Here is an 18190-nt window from a genome sequence, read left to right on the forward strand (position 1 = left end):
TGCAATAGCATTACAATGATGTTTTTACACATTTTAATATTGAATGCCTGTTTCCAAATGTGTGCATACGACCTGCATCTCGTGTCACACACAGCAGCTGTCCCAGTTACCGTTCAAAATAAAGGTGAACTTGGAAGATGGGAACTATAAGTACAACATAGTGGATGTGTTGGAGTTGGGTCACCGTGGAAATGAGAAGTAGTTAGTAAATCAACCTTTAAAAGCCAAACTTACTCCAATGCGTGTTCGTTTTTTTGAGCTCAAGAAGAAAAGGGTCAAATAAAGACTCAACAACTGATTAGAGTTCCAATATTTAGTTTCTTCAATTTCTGGAGTTCAGGAAATAGTACAAAGACAGATATCTGGGCAGCTTTTTCTTAATCTCACGAGAAAACTGCACTTGGGCGAGCACAGTCGAAAAATGCGCGCCATCTTTCAGCCCAGCTTCAGTTTTTATAGGAGTTTTTTATGTCAAGGGTAATGTAGGTTGAATCGGTTGAATCGGTCGTCCTCGCTCCCTCCCACGGCACGGGTCCACGTCCAAGGGAAGGTCTTCCCCAGGTTAGTCATTGTCTGGATAGTTGATGATGGTCAATTCCCGTCTGGTCCCGTAGACTGGCACGCCAAGGCTGGCCTTCTTCGGCGGGCCGTCCCTCCGTCTCTCCGCTGGCATTCTTCTGTAATCTTGTCGGTGTGCATGTGTGCGCGTGTATGTGCGCGTGTATGTGTGTGTATGTGTGTGTGTAGGTGCAGGTGTATGTATATGTGCCTGTGTATGTGCACGTGTATGTGCAGGTGTATGCATATGTCTGTGTGTGTGTATGCGTATGTGCATGTGCTCCGATCTCCAATTGTTATGTCTTTCGTTATGTGTTTTTCTTTTGATAGCGTCTGTGTGAGTCCTCCAGTGCCCAATTTGGTATGTTTGCATCACTACAGCCAATGTGGAGAATGTGCTTCGTCATATTTGTCCATGAAGTGCTGTGAGTGTGAGTGCAGGTCATGGAAGTGCTATGTGCGCAAATCTATTCTCACTACTGAGAATTTCAATAAAGTTCACACATTTCAACTAAGTACTATAAATTTAGCATATGAGAATAATATCATAAATCAGTAAACATCAGGCCTACAATCCCAGTCATTCTTGTGACCCGTGCTTCTAGTTTCATTTGATAAAAGCTTCTTGTTTCATCAATGTTTAAAATATTCAGTAAATATGCACCTGCTAACTTTAATTATCGACATTCTGTCCTGCATGTGTTTAAAATAATGCCAGTAATCGTAATAGAATCCTTCAGATGTAATGACAGAGTGTTTAATTTTGGCTTGTCAGACTGAAATAACACACACACACACACACACACACCCCCACAAAAAAATGCAGCATCGGCGGGAAAATGGCAAATTTACAGCAGCAGTCAATTTACAGCCAGCGGAAATCTGCTGTGTTGTTTGAAGTTCATTCTGCCTGATCAGAGCAGATGTTTTGCAAATCAACAAAAAGCACAGGAATAAGCACAAATATTCACAATGGCCACATTTCACTAGTAAACGACGGCACAGTTCTTAGATACAGGATCTTCTGAAATGACGGCAGCCTTATTGATGCAATTATTAACACCAAAATATCTTGCTCCAAATTGAGTCTAGTTACCAATTTCTACTTGTCACAGGTTAATTTACTGTACGGCTCACAAGAGTCCGTAAAGAAATAATTTTGTTTTGCACAGTCGACCTTCAATTTATACCCACTGCTGGAGGCCCATTATTGCATCCTTTCATGATCAACAAAAAAAATTGCTCATGTTTTCCGCCAATACATTAAGTGGAGCAGCAAACACTGCACACTACAACTAACGGATAAGGAGAAAAAAAAAACAACAAGGGCTTCCAGCTGCCTACAATTCTCTTCGAACCCCTACGGTAAACAGCAGGCTTGGCACAGTGCACACACACACACACACACACAAGCACACACCCACACACCAATACGCAGTTGCAGTGCCAGCTCCTTGGGCAAACATGTCATTTTGTTAGGGCTCAACTGTTCACACTTCCCATACTCGATCCCTTGCCACAGCACGAACAAACCGTTTGAATTGTGTTGGTGGTGGTGAGGGGGTGCTTAGAGATTAACACATGTACCTATATGCAACAGGAGCATGTTACATTTGGCTGCATTTAAGAGGGTCCACGCACTTCAGCAGCGTATGATAAGTCAATAAGAGCAAACAAAGCCGCAAGGCGACATCAGATGACTTGGACTCTCCAGAACATGCAATAAATGAGATGTGCTGTTTTTACGAGTGTTTGTCCTCTGGTGCCCCTTCCGTGCTCATTCTGTTCACTTCCATTTATGTTTCCTCTCCAAATTCCTGCCCTTTACTTCCATTCCCTCTCCTCTCCTCTCCTAACGCCCCTTAAGTTTTCCATTCAAGCAACAATCCATTCATTGAGCAGGCCGTAAGTTGTTTCCACTGCTCTGACAGTGTGAGTGACAGCGTGCAATATACAGCTGCTTGTTTTCAAGTGATAATACACCCAGGGGACATCACTCACCCAACCGTGGACCACACATGCAAGATATACAGACTTTGGTCAGCAAAGATTTCCATGTCTTAGAATATTGATTCGCAAGGAGGAAGAGGTGATATTGAGCGTTAAAGGTGCAACAGTTAACATTCATGAAGGGGATTGTCTGAACCAAAATAGAGACATCATATCAAACTGTTTTGGTTGTATGACCCACAAACGGAGTCCTCATTAACCTACTAAAAGAGTGGATGTGACACCCGTTGTATGCTGCTTGCCCTGATTCACATCAGAAAACTGAGAAATTGTTAGATAGATAAATAAATAAAGAAATAAATAAAAGAACAGACAAACAGAAAGTTGCCTTCTGCATAACCACTTTAACAGTCAGGATTACAAAGAAATTAAGACAGGCCCAGTTGGTTTCAGGCACATTTTGGCTGATCGATTTTTATTTAGCTTTTATTATTATATTTGTCTCATTGCCTGAGAGTATGTCAGGCATATCACATGCTTAAATACATAACAAAGAGCACCTTTTTTTATCAGGGATTTCCTTCAAACACCAATGCGACACAAACCATTATCTTCCATCAATGCATCAGGTTGATTTTGTAACAAATGACGATTTGAGAGCTTGTAATGAGTTGTGGCTCTTTTAATTAATCAGGAATTGCTTATAATGAGGCAGTTATTAAAGGGGGCAAAATGAGTTTTCATGAGCTTCTCGCATGAGAGGGGCCCAGTAACAGATGGACGCTGGAGAGAAACATTAGTCACACAACAATCAACTCTGACTACTGGGCTTCATATCCTGAGTTACCCCTTCTTCTCCTTGTGTGGTGTGTGTGTGTGTGTGCGTGTGTTCGCGTGCGTGTGGGTGAGAGAGAGTGTGCGCGTGCGCGCTTGTGCGTGTCTATGTGGATGTGTGTGAGTCGTCAAGCAGGTCTTGGGACTCTCCAGCCAGGACAGCAGGCTTCATGGTGTCAGTGCCAAACCCTCAGCAGAACACATGCAGGGCATCCAGCCACAATCCTGCAGCTGCCTTGGACCCTCACGTTTTCCCTTGGTGTTCCATTCTTTTCCTGTGTCGCCTACTCGTTTGTTGCAGCATGCCTATGAGCCAAATACATGTATGGGTTTATGTGCATGCAAAGCCCATGGCTAAAAGCTTCCATGGTCTGTGTTGTTTTACTCGTGTAAAATTCTGCTCGTTTGCACATTGAGAGGAGATAAAAATGTTGCAGCTGGGTTTGTGTTGGGACTTCAATATTATCACAAGCTACTCCTTTCCCTCCACTAAATCTTCTATTGGACCACTCGACAGCATCTGTTTTAACTGCTTTCAACTTATACACACTCACACTCACGCACACACGCACACACGCAGGTTCTATAAAGGCGTATTTTCTAATCATCATCTAAACATCAATCATCTAAACGTTCTACTTTTGTCATGCTTAAATTCTCCCTTGATGATAAAAAAGAATCATTCAGAATTTGTAATTCTTTGCCCAGAGTCAAATTTTGCCTTCACATCAAGGACGTTTTTTACAGCAACTGAATATTTCAGTACTTAAGCTGACTCAGGTAAGCTTTCATTTGTCTCGCCACTTCAACAGGAACAGAATCCCTAACAGATTTGCAAGGTAAAAATTGGTCATCTATGGCTCATGATTTTCAAACAGAATTTATCCAAAAATATTATCTCTACCACAGCTGATGTCCTTTCTGTCCCTGATCCTGGCAAGGTTTATGGAAAACAACTGTAACAAACATCAAATATTTTTCTCCTCTCTCGGAGGTCATGTTTTTTGTGGACCATGGCTTGGGCTGTAAAATGTGCTACCAAAAAAAGTCTGGAAAAACCTACTTGAACATCTTACGTTTATTTCTAAATAATAAGTGGCACTTTAAATGGTGACAGATATGGGATGATTCCCATGTAGAGATCGGGCGATGTCACTCGTTGAGGTGTAATAATTGATCGCTGTGGGGGGGGTGTGCGTTTACGACATTGGATGTGACGTTATTTGACGTTAATCAGCAATGGGGGTGGGGGAGGCTATGATAAATAACATCACAATTGCTGGAAAAAAGAGATGGCCTGAGAACAATTGCAAATGAAGGAGCAGCAAACGGTCAGTCGCAAAAAGAACATATGTGTATGTATATATATATATATATATATATATATATATATACAGTTTAAATTGGCACAACTGCTTCAGGACTTAGACCTACACACGGGGCCAGATTCACTTCTGTAAAAACTGCGCCACACAACGTCATGTCACATGTCACTTGATGTTATTTTGAGTATCACATTTGTGGGCACATTTGTTTTTGTAATGCAAAAAAAGGGGTTTAACAAAAAGAAAAATCTGAATCACGCCCTGCAGTATGATTGTAGCTTGTGTGAATTATTTGTCCCACCTCAAGCTCCCAATGAAGAGAAATTTTGATGAGTGTTGATGCAGAAGATATGTCCGAAGGTGTAGCTTGCACGGAGGAACAAAAACATTTACCATCCACCTATCAGTTCTCTAAAGCTCTTGTCCTCATTCGGGTTGCGGATAAGCTGGTGCTTATCCCAGCTGACTTTGGCCAAGAGGTTACCTGGACTGACAACCAGACACAAGCAGGGCACTAAAAACATCCAAACATCCATTTTTTGTAATAATGACGTGGTGATGTTGTGGTGAATGCTTTACCAATAGTTTCTTCACCAATATGTCACACGTGGAATCAAAGCTGACTAAGTATTATTATTAAGACCTCATTTTGTCATAGAAATTAATCAATCGCGAGTTAAGCTGTGACTATCTAAGTAGATACAATGACGTTCAAAAGGGGAATTAGGCGAGGCTGGGAACAAATTTGCACACAACACAAATTGTTGCTGCGTTCAATAACTATCATCTCTTGTGATTGGTCCGTTTGGTTACATGCTGCGACAATGTACTCAGCTTTCCCCGGCTCGGTATGACATTCCTCTAGCGGCCAACACACCACCTACGCCACTGCCTTGTTGATTGATTTTGCAACACAATTCAAGACATCATCAGGCAATGTTCCACGGTCTCCATTGTTACCGTTTGAACCAGAAAGTAAAATAGCAAAATAGCAGCCCTAGCTATATACGTGTAGGTTGCACGCGAGTATAAAGGCACCCTGCGCACGCCATTGGGTTAGTTTACAATGGACAGCCATTGTTTACAACTTAATTTTAAGACTTTCATGTTAAGATGGCGGGCGGCATGGTGGGCGACTGGTTGGCACCATGGCCTCACGGTTCAGCGGTGCAGGGTTCGATTCCGGGCTACGGCCTTCCTGTATGGACTTAGATGTTCTCCCCGTGCTGGCGTGGGGTTTCTCCGGGTACTTCGGTTTCCTCTCACATTCTAAAGACATGCATGGTAAGTTGATTGGACATTCTTACATGGCCTCAAATTTTATGTGCAAAATGCAACCATTTAGGGGCCGTCTGGACCCCAGCAGTCGTTTCCAAAAGTAAGCATTTCCAAACTCAAAACCACTGTCCGTGAGCATAACATAAACAAAAAACACCCGGAACAATCTGGTTTCTTCCAGGCATATATTTAAATAAGTGCAGTAGCATACTGTGAGCACTTTCAACTTTTATATTTATAATTAATAAACAGAACCAGTCCTAAAGATCTCAAACGGCAACAGCAACTAGTCACAACAAAATGCGGTGGTTATGCTGACGGTTTGTGCATCTTACAACGCAACAGCCTTTGATGGAGGGTGACCTGAGCACAGGATAATGTGACGACTCATGTTCTTGTCAACTCAAAGTTGGAGGATCGCATCATCACGAGCGCATGGACTTAAAGATCCAAGCCCAACTGAGTAATAGATGAACAATCTTGTGAGGGACAGTTTCTATTCATCTAAAAAGGTTGAGGTTTATCTTGATTGAGTTTGGACAGATATTTTACTTCTACTTTCTAATGACTCCATTAATCAAGAAGTGAGGTGGTGGACCCTGAAGTTTCAAGGAGCTGCATATTAAAAACTTAAAAACGATCTTGCATTTACAGCAACAGGGGTTGTCACAGCGACTCACTCACATGATTTGTTTGTCAGTTTTCACGTCGGATGCTTTTCCTGAAGCAACTCGCTAATTTTTCAGCTGGGCTTGGGACTGGCAGTGGCAGTCTATCTTGCAATTATGATTACAGATCAATGAATACAGATTACCCCAAATCTGATAGAAAGCGTTCCCAGAGAAAAAAATTGCTCATTTTTAGGGGAAGTCAAGCCCAAACTTTTCTTGACAACAATATGTTCGATGCAAATACGTCATTGTGATTAATATTGTGTTTGTGAAATATGAGTTAAGCAGTAAAATCCATCACATTTTTGTCCGTCTCAGAGGGCGGCCATTTTGCCACTTGCTGTCAACTACAAAAGATATCGCAGTTGCTCTGGGCTCAGATAACAACCGATCAGAAAGCAGGTGAGCCATGATTGGTCATTCCCTGAGCAACTGTGATGCCATTTTCAGGCGACGGACAGTGGAAAAATGTCTGGAACTACGATGGCTGAAAACAAATCGATTTTGCCGCGTGACTCATATTCCGCAAATGCAATATTAGTCCAAATGATGTTTCAACATGAGTGCATCAAAATGATTGCATTGACTTTCCCTTTCGGCGTTCCAATACTTTTCCACATAATAAGCATCTGTATTGTTGACGTATAAACTAAATTGTTTGCGGGTTTGTCATTTAAAACCTATTTGATGTTTTCAGAAGCAAGCAGCATTTGTTAAAACTCAAATAAGTCCTTCATGTTTCCTCAGTGCTAATCCAATCCTATCCTAATATTGGGAGTGGAATGCTTGCTTTTTATTGTGGTGAGAAGACTTTGATTCATAGGAAGCTCATTATACACCATGTCTTCATTAGTACTGAAGCGCGCACACACGCACGGACACCCCCCGCCCCTCACACACACACACACACGCACACTCACATGGTAATTGGTCCCAGGCTCCACACGAACGCAGTGATTGACTTATTCAATGGGAAATGCAATGGGAAGGTTTAACTCTTTTCTCTGGTCGACATGTACTTTTTTTGCTGAGTCAGAGGAAGCCATTATCCAGCCTTTTCCTTGTGGGTAGAGTGGGGGTGGACATGTTTTGCGCACACACAAAACCACACAAAACAATATCTGTCACGATGTCAGAGGAGGAAAGAGGCGAGTGGAGGGATACCAACACCATTTAATAAGTGTGAATTTAGGAGCATTACAGAGAATGACACCGGTGTGTGCGTGTGTGTGTCATATTTCTAAGACAACAAAACAGTAAATCTAAAGTACCCCATCCAAGCACCAAAATTAGATGACCTTCCATCAAAGATTTGCATTCGCCCAATCAACCACACAAGCAGTCATACATCTGTTGTCCATTATAGCTTGGTTATTGCTTTTTTATTTCAACATGCAGATAAGACGCAATGGGGCGAGGCTGCTGTAACGCCAGAAAACATGCTATGGTGTCTAAGTGTATGTGCAGTAGCTTATTAGACAATCTTAAAGCTTTTATCCAATCTGCTCATTTCCTGTTCCTCTCTTGCAGAGCAGAATAAAACACAAGCGGAATTGAGTGTTAGAGCGACATGACCAACATGATCATCAATGGTAATCAAACATGCATTTAAAAAGCGCCAGTGCAGAACTGAAAGTTAACACCCACACAAGGATGATGTGACCGTGATGCCCCCCATTCATCGCTGAGGTCATGTGACAGAGAATTTTGGTTTCCTTTTTCAATGAGATGAAAAGCTGAATGTTACCAAGCAAGACCCAGAGAAACCAAAAAGCACCTGAAAAACGACTACACTTATTGAATATGCTATACGAACAACAAAAAGTATATGTATGTGATTTTTTTTTTCTTGGGAGCGAACTACATTTTAGGAAGAAATGTCAAACTATTTGAAAAAAAACAATAGTTGAGCTTGGGATATTTTCGGATGTTTAGCTTCCCCGAAGCATGAGAACAACCCCCACACATTACCCTAAACATGACCTTTCACACCGATAGATAGTCAGCCTCAGGCAAGGGATTTGTTTTTATAAGGAATCTCTGAAGAGCTACTCAACTATAGGACTGTTTACACAACGCATTTATTCACGGAATATGAGGTTTTGGCCATTCATTTGAGAGTACTATTTAACAGCCTGAAAAGGCAAATGTTTTAAATTAGGTCTCAAAGTTTTGATATAAAACTGTCAATACATTTCTATGCACATAACAGATTGCAGACATCCACTTTTTCACTTTTCTCTGTGAAGTCAAACGCACTTGGTGCTAATCAATCTTTAGCCAACACTGTTTTCGTTTGACTTGAGGCTGTCAGAAAGGAATTATGCTCCTTTCAGCTCGCTTAGCTCTGAAGATTCAACAACGAAGATGTTTGCTGCTACTTGCTCTATTCTTTTTTTCGTGCAAAGGAGCTGTTCCTCGGCTCATGGTTATGGTGGTAAACAAAGACCAAGAACATTTGCTGAAGCATTAGCTCATCCAAAAGGACTTGGGTTTTGGAATTGATTTGTCACGGTTCAAGTAAATTGCAACTAGTTGCTGAAGAGATGATGATGTGCTCTCTGATTAATGTCAATGTGCCCTTCAGCAAGGCACCGAACCACACAGACTCTGACCGAGTGAGTGCCCCAGTGGGCTGGTATGCAGCGGTATGGGGTACCACTAAGTCTCAATTTTAGCCTCTAACATCCCAGGACTTTTTAAGGTGTACTTCACATGAGCCCCCGCCCCACCATTAGTCATTTAGATATGTCAAGACATGTAAGTAGCTAGCTAGCTTGCTGTTAGCAGCGAGTGGCCACCTGGCAACTGTTATGATTAGTGTTACCACTGAGAGTCGCTGCTGTTAGTTGAGCACTGTGTGAATTAATTGGAATAAGAACTGTTGTTATTTTAGATGGCATTCGACTGCTGTGAATAAATGTTCTTTAGCTGCAACCTCGGGCGTGCTTTATCATTGACAAACACAAACATGACAACAACAGCGTCTGATATTACCTTGAATAGAAAATGACCTCAAATTGCAATTTAAGGCACATCCTCTTTGTTTTTAACATGGGAAGTGGATTAGAAAATAGATTGTGTTCACATTCTTAAAAACAAAAAAAGAAAAAGAGCATAGCTCAGCTGTCGGACTACGGTATTTGTTTTTTCCAGCCGGGGACTCATTGCTAGCGGCTTGCAGCTAGCTCCTGGCTGCGAACAGCGTAGACTTGTTCCGTACATTTCAATGACAGTGTAATTAACTAGGGGTTTCTTAGTGTTCTAAACTAGCTATTGAATATGGCATTGTGGTAATGTTGGCAGCAGCTGTGTAAAAAAGAAACTGTGACAAGGCAAGCTGAAACGTTGATAAGACAACCCAAGCTAGTTGTCACGCCACCATGCGGGTTGGGATGGGTATAGATAAGAGTACTACTTTTAACGAAACTGCTGATAGATATTCGGTGCTATCTGTATTCGTATCGCTACTTTTTTGTTTTTAAAAAGACCAAGACACAAATATTATAAATGCAGGACTTGTATTGACCTTAATGTGGGTATATATATATATATATATATATATATATATATATAGATAGACAGATAGATAGATAGATAGATAAAAGGACATACTTTGCAAAGCCAAATTCAAGTACTGTAACACTGAACCAACACTGTTGGAGTGTGGTGCTTGTGGGCAAAATAAAATGTATTGTATAAGTTTTGAGAATTGAAAGAAAAATTCCTATGAAGATGACTCAGTTTAGATTTTATTGAAGGATCAAAGAAATATTACGACAGTCTTTGAATTAAATATAATAGGAGTAGAACATTTTGATTAATCGTAATTAATTACGGACATTTTTGGCAATTAATTAGTTCAAATTTTGTATCGCCTGACAACACTAATATACTACCACAATAATTATTTTGTCCTTTGTTATTTGTGCAATTTTTACCATGCGCATATTTGACGTATTTAAGCACATTCTCAAAACCATTTGCCTGCAGTGAAGCTGGACGGATGCAATCATGTCGCGAGAATAGCTCAACTCACATTCTGTATGACCACAGTGTATCTCGTGTCGCGTGCTATTTCCGTGTTAGTTCAAATAACATGCTTGGCTGTCTGTTGCATCTGTGATTGACTGAATGTGCATGGCCAGCAGTTCATGAAACTTATGCTGTGTGACGAAAGCTATTTTGAATTAAACACAGACTGTAGCTATTTTATTTATGTAAATAAAATGATTTTCAAAGGTTTTACCAGTCAAAATGAAAAATGACATGAACGCTTTTACTTTGCTATTGGAAGTTCGAGGGCGCGGAGGCGGAACTTCCGCCTCCCAGCACAAAGTCTTTTTGCTCCCATGATACAAGACAAGGTTAAAAACAGATTAGCTATCGGGTTCAAAATATACACTATGGCGGCACAGAACAACCCTAGAGATAGGTTTGCTGTAATGTAGTATTTCGCGGTTGCGATTAATGATGTCATCGCTAGATCGTGCAAGTTTTGACATGACAGCCAATCACTGATTTGGCATTAAATGTAAAATATGGACCCATTTTGATACACTTGATCGGATCACTGTGAAGTATAATATTAAAATTCAAAGAAGAAAATATTTTCTTAATCTGGCATTCATGATGTTTTGGACAAAATCACTGTTTTGTTTTCTTATTTGAATTTGTCCTATGAGATTAGAACATAAGGACCGCAGAGCAAAGACTGACGGGACACTGCTCGGTCATATCAAGACAACAAAATCAAGGTTTGACGCGGAAGACATCGGGCAACAGAGTGAGCTGTTCTCAGCGAGTACGGTTCATCATGTCAGCTCAGTCAGCCGGGAAAGTAAGCAAGATGGAGCTGAAATCCCCACTTCCTGTTCGCCTCATGCTGGGCTCAGGAAACAAGAGGTTGATTCAGGCTTCCCAGAGAGGGTTAGTCACTCCGGTTTATCTACTGGCTACATGCCAAAAAGCAAGAGGCTCAGGAGAACACGGAGAACGATAAAAATATATAAAGATGGATTGATGATGATCCAATGGAAAATGTCAAATAAAATGAAAAAAAACTGAGGATTGGAGGTAAATCAGCCTTGAAATTAACAAACAACAAAACTAAATCTTACAGATTATTTGTTGTTTCTTTTTTTATTTACTTTCATGAGTAGTAGTGAAAGTTCTGGACAATACAAAACATGAAAAAAAGAGTTAATGTGCACCGAGTTTAAACACGTATTTATTGTATGTCACGTACACCGCCTTTTTTCCTGCAGTAAGGAAAGTTACCTTTTTTTCCCCCCCACAATCATTTTTTCAGAAATTGATTTGCATATGTTGAAAATGTAGCTGATGAGAGGCAATGTCGTAAACGCTACCTGCCAATCAAGACTAACAAGAACATCTTCAATCTGACTAACAGAAGATTATGACACATTGATGACACGAGATTGTGTGTCTGCTACGATCAAAGACAAATTAACTTTCCTTCTTTCCTGTCACACAGATGTTGGCCAGCCAAAACCGGTTCATGTCCACACCATTGTCACCGTACAGAACATCTTGCCATAACATGGAAACAATTTTAGCTATTGATACCTCATTTTATGAGTGTAGCAGTTATACAAAATATGGTGACCAAAGCACTTAAAAAAAAACAACTTCCCGTACGGTGCAGTCGTATACCACCGCAACCTTCACCCATTAAGAAAATGTGTTAAATGAGGACTTTCGTGAAAAAAGTAAAACTCTCAGCAAAGAACGTCAGACATTTACTTCAGGTTAATTAAGGCCGACCTAATGAAGTGTTTTTAACCTCTAAAGTTCAGCGGCCATGAGCAGATACGTTTGGAATGCATTTGGAATCAAGAAAAAATGTTTCTCTTAGTTGCATCTGCTGTACATTGTGTGACTTCAAGCAAGATATCAGTGTACCACATAGGAATTCAATTCAGCGCGCATCAAAGGACATTGCTTTTTCTTTCTGGGCAGTAAACAAGGACCAGCGTGTTGTCACTTTTTGACCCTGACACATTACGTATGCTAGTGTTGTGTTTACGGTGTACTATGACACGTATGGCATGGATCAACTCTTATACAATTCAATACAACTTTATTTATGCAGCACATTTCACAACAGCTGGAGCTTTAAAAAAGCGTGTTCCATATGGTGTAATATAAATTAGTGGGAAATTAGAACAAAAATGAAAACACATAAATATAATATAGGAAAAATAAATATAATATAATGTAAATATAACATATTATGAATGCGTAATGAGGATTAAACTGTATAATAATCCACAGTATTTTGCGAGCATAAAAGCTTGATATTCCATAGATCGCCAAACAGAGGTAAAGAGGTGCGTTGTGCGTCCAATTTCATTTGTGGCAATTGGAGACGGACTGACAGGCAGACAACTATAGGAGAAGAGTGACAGGGTGCCGGGGCGGTCAGACAAGCTCGCACAGGCTCTGTCGGCCTCCTGTAGCCACAAACTAGCACCCCCCCCCCAACCCCAAATACAAACCCAAGCATACCCACCCCCTTCTCCCACCCCACCCAGGAGGATGCCCATTGTTCCCCCTATCCCCTAAACAAAGCCTACCAAACTCCCACACCAAAACCCACCCTCCCCTTTGCCACCGCCACCTACTCCCATTGCCCCCTGCACCCCTCAGATCCCACCCACTCGCTCAACATTGTAGCTCCTATGAACTGTCTTTGCTGCTCCTTAAATTTCATTACATATACTGTAAATAGTAAACTTTTTTTACACTGCCGATCAGGGTGCACATTAATGGTATACGACACATTTTCACAAATAGACCCTTCCTGGAGGCTAGCATAAAGTAGATCATATATTTTGGTGCAAATTGTTTCATTGTGACTCTTGAATTACAGCTGCTTTGGGTTTAGGTCTAACGTTTTAAATAATAAATTATGCAATGAGACAATCAGTGGGCACCAAGGACCTCTTGTTATCGAGAAACAAGGGTTAACTCAGATTTACTGTATCACCTGTTGATGAGTGCCAATGTGAAAGACTCACTATGATCGATTCTGCTCGAAATTTGGCAGTAAAGCAGACTATATCTGGTGTTTTGAAAAAAAATGACAAAAGTCTGGATGCCAGATTTTGTCCTTGTGTCAAGAAATGAGACAACAGATGACACAAAAGGGAGCAGCTTGCAGAGAGCAAGTCCGCCATACTGAGACCGCATTGGTTTGGTACATGAACACACAAACATGCACAAGTACACAGCGGTTGTGACTAAAGCACACAGAGGCCATATGGTGCGTCCTCATACGCCGACGCCTGTTGCTGCTGCAACAATAGACCTGCCTGGCCGGACAGCAAGAGGCAAACACATACACACACACACACACACCAAATGGTCGTTAGTCAGCCGGTCTGTGTTGCTTAGTCCCTGAACAAACGCCTGGATTTGCATTCTGCACCTCCCTTTATCGTCCTCCCCTTCCTCATACACGCACACACACAGATATATACACGTACACACGCTTCAACAGTCTACAGGTGCACAGAGCACTCAAAACAGATGTCAACGGAATGAAGAGGGTGGGGATGGAGGAGGAGGGCAGGAAAGTGGGGGAAACGAAGGGAGGCTGTTTGCCCAGGGTGACTGAAAAGCTTTGTACACTCCCAAGCCTGGACACAGAAAAGACAATGACCCAACACACACATACACACACCCGCACAACACACACACGCACGCAAACAAGTAGTTACACTTTCACAGCTAATTCATCAAAGGGAACAGAGAATGCAAACGTTTAGGATATAAAATAAATACCAACAAAATATATACTGTAATTGTAAACGTGTGTAACCGGAAAAAAATGCTACATTTTAAGAAATCATGAAAGTGTCAGTTTGTCTTAGTTTAACGTTCAATCTTCTTTTAGATTACACCTCAAATTGAGTATACAGTACAGTAAATCTTATGGTGAAAAAAATTCTATGGTTATGAAAACAAAAAATGCAATGGTTATAAAAACGCATCGAATGATGAATATTAAGAATTCTGTCACTTGCGTGGAGTTGACTGCAAGAATTACATGCACTCACCATCTAACCACCAGAGGCATTGTTGATTAAGTTTGAACTACCTAAGTAGGTTGGTTTGTTTCACGAACCATTGCTTTTGATTATATCATGTTATTGTAACTCCATTCATCCATTATCTGTTGCGCTTCTCGAACCTATCGCAGTCGTCTTCAGGCAGTAGGCGCCGTACACCTTGAACAGGTTACCAGCCAATTGCACAACACACAAAGACAAACAATCAGCCGCTCTCACAATCCCGCCTAAGTACAATTTAGGACGTCCAATCAATTACTATGCATGTCTTTGGAATGTGGGAGGAAACAGGTGTATGCGGAGAAAACCCACGCAGGCACAGGGAGAACATGCAAACGCCACACAGGAAGGCCACAGCCGGAATCGAACCTTGCACATCTGCACTGTGAGGCGGAGGTGCTACCCAGTCGCCCACCGTGCGTCATTGTAACTCAATTTTAACAATATTATTTTGATATTTTATGGCGAATACAATGGGCATATCCAATGTGGCGGCAGTGCTGACATATTGCTTTGAACGGGCCACCCATTTAAATGGTTAAATGGTATTGTATTAATTTTTTAGCATTATACGTTTAGAATGAATAAGTATGTGTTTGAATGTTAAGTAAGTCAACATTGATTGTTTTTAATTATATGGTTTTATCATGTCTGTAATGCATGGTTGTCATTTGGCATTTTTGTCCTATAAGGCCCAAGCTATTGATTTCCAAATGCACAGACACAGTGGCATTATGGGGGAAAAACACCGAACGGAAATCATGCACTGCAGATGCAATAAAATCATAAAATGTATTGATATAAATCCTAGTGTATTTGCCAGTCAAAATATTTTTCTCCACAATGGCATTTCTAACTCTACTGACATTTGTTGATTATAAGTACACAGGGATCCCGTCATGTAATGCCATTGATATGACAAACACACACAGTCGTTCAAATAATATACCAGAGTAGAAAAAGCCAATCATAACAACAAATAATTGACTGGTTACAGAATACAGTCTTGAAGAATAATGCCTGGATGTCAAACCATGGGAGGTTTTGTTCCATGTTTAACAATTTATTGAGTTTAGCACGTGATAACAAAGTGACACTCTCAACATTACAAGGGAGTGTACCCTTTTAAGTTTTTTTCTTTTTTTTTTTGTTTTGTTTGCAAAATGTGTGAGCGTGTCGATGTTGGGAGGATGTGGCCTGTGTGTGCAGAGCCTGCCTGGGGCCTGCCTGCCGCTTGCCTGCCTGCCTGCCTTCCTACTCGCCTCCCTCCCTCCTCCCAGCCTGCCTACAGAGAGAAAAGCCGCCGCCGATGCAACAAGTCCTCCATTGACTCTCAGCTTTGTAAACTGCCCGCAACGCTTGCATATTTCGCTGCCGTCTGATTTTTCCACGCATCAGCCACGAGAGAATGAAACTGTAAGGAAACACCACAAAGGCGCCCATTTTGGTAAGAAAACATTTATATCTTGAGAATCGGCAACTAAAAGTGGAACGAAAGCGACATCGGCGCCTTGAGCTGCACACGACAAACACTTAATACTTTCATATTCTTGGAGAAATACTTTAAAATGCGCTTTTTGGGGTAGTGAGTTTATCCTCCTCCTGTCGATGAAACCGTTTTTAAGCGTTATTGAGCACTTGGAGCCGAACGTCCGTAAAAGCGAAAAGCGGAGGAGGGGACTCCTCCTGGATAACTTACCTCGATTCATTTGCCTCGAAACCGCTAAATTCCCACACTTTTTGCGCACACTGGTGCATCCAGAGCATGTGGACGGTCCCCCGGCAACACGCAAGCGTCCACTCGGTTTTGCTGTGACGGAGGGTCGAATGCGCTGAGTGCGTAAAATGCGCCGGGTTCCTTCCAAGGATGCGAAATATGCGCGGAATGGGAGCAGGAATGAAATGAACGCGATGGACTGAGTTGAACGGGGCGGGGTGACTGGCGTCACCCTGGATGGATGAAATGGAGTGAGGGAGTGAGTGAGAGATGGGAGGAAGGGTGGCAAAAAAAAAGAAAGAAAGAGCTGGCTGGGGGGAAGGGGCCTGACTGTAGTGGAGGCACACGGCTGTGTTGAACAACAAAAGAAAAGAGTGCGGCGCCCAAACTCTTTCAATGGACCGAGAGAATGAGAGCAAGCAGCTGACAGCAAATCCACGCAGCTTCAAACAAAACACTGACAGAAAAACAGGCTGTAACATTTTTCAACTTTCATTGACACGCTACATAAAGGCAAGTTGCGTAGATGTTACAGTTACAAACTACAAGTAAACAGTTAAAAAGAAAAATGAGCATATCAACATTTAAACATTTCTTTTTATTATTATTGTATAAATGTAAACATAACTGAATTAAAAGAAAACGTTCTTTATTTAAGTAAAAAATAAAATCCACTGTGTGCATTATTTTGAATAATACAGACATGCTTAATTGACGTAAAGAGTTGCTGTACATTGTCACTTGCTGAAAAGTAAAAAAACAACACAAAATGCTAGAAGTCTTGCCTGTCGCTTGTTGCTAGGCAGATTTCTTCAAAAACAATCATCTATGCCTTACAGGCCATTGAAAACAACATAAAATGCCAGCCACGCCCACTTCAAGATCAAACCTGGGAGCCAGCAGCAACAGGAAGTCAATAAGGAAATAACGCCAAAAACAACATTACATGGATCATGACACACAGATATTCATACAAATGAAATTCACAATTGAATAACTATAATAATAACAGACGACCTGTCCCCTTCTCTTGATTCAAATCTATTGCAATAACCACTTAATCTGATGACATAATCTCAATTGTTTCTGTGCCAATGACAATAAAATTATATAGACCATGATATGGTATTAAAGCTCGGCGCTTCGGCCTTACCAATTGATTACAAGTAAACTGTGTCTCTTTCTAGGGGCCATACAGAGAGACTATACGTAGTGTCAATTGAGTTGATCAACTGAGCGCCTTCCAGCTGCCAAGGACAGTCAGCACAGAGTTAGATGAAATCAGTTTTAATCCCTATATCTGTGAAAGTCCATCCAAGATGAACACCACACCACAGTTTTTTGTGGCACTTTCATTGAGCGACAATAAATTAAAAAAACAACAAAATTAGCCCCACATCTTTATCTAATCAGAGAGGCCAAGTGTTTCGGTTTGGCCGTATTTTGTTACGGGCTGTTGCAACGTGTTCCACTGTTGTGTGGCAAAAAAAAAAAAGACTCAGAGAGGATGTGTGTGCAGTTACCTGTGTTTTCCAGGGCACGAGCAAGTGACTTGGCCTGTAAGTACAGCAGGTTGTGAATGGCGGACAAAAGGTATGGATTCTACCAATTGCGATAGTGTTTGACAATGTCATTGCTTCTTCCCATGTCGATAAATTAGCTTAAAATCCATCTAACTACGATGTGGGCTGTCCTAAATCAGTCAGAAATCATTGGTTAAGTCACAATTCTGACTAATATTGCCAACACGAAAGGAGGACC

General features: G+C 41.2%; 1 protein-coding gene across 1 annotated transcript in view; it reads right to left on the reverse strand.

Annotated features, from left to right (window-relative positions):
* The window catches only part of LOC148335512 (transcriptional enhancer factor TEF-1-like), a 43222-nt gene extending 26542 nt beyond the window's left edge, over positions 1–16680 (reverse strand). The window contains exon 1 of the mRNA XM_088298759.1: positions 16412–16680. The gene's annotated coding sequence lies outside the window, so the exon portion shown is untranslated. The remainder of the gene's footprint in view (positions 1–16411) is intronic.
* Between the last annotated feature and the right edge of the window lie 1510 nt (positions 16681–18190).

The sequence above is a fragment of the Idiotropiscis lumnitzeri genome, chromosome 6 (assembly GCF_059441095.1).
Source record: "Idiotropiscis lumnitzeri isolate Australia: NSW breed Sydney's pygmy pipehorse chromosome 6, RoL_Ilum_1.0, whole genome shotgun sequence".
Lineage (NCBI taxonomy): Eukaryota > Metazoa > Chordata > Actinopteri > Syngnathiformes > Syngnathidae > Idiotropiscis > Idiotropiscis lumnitzeri.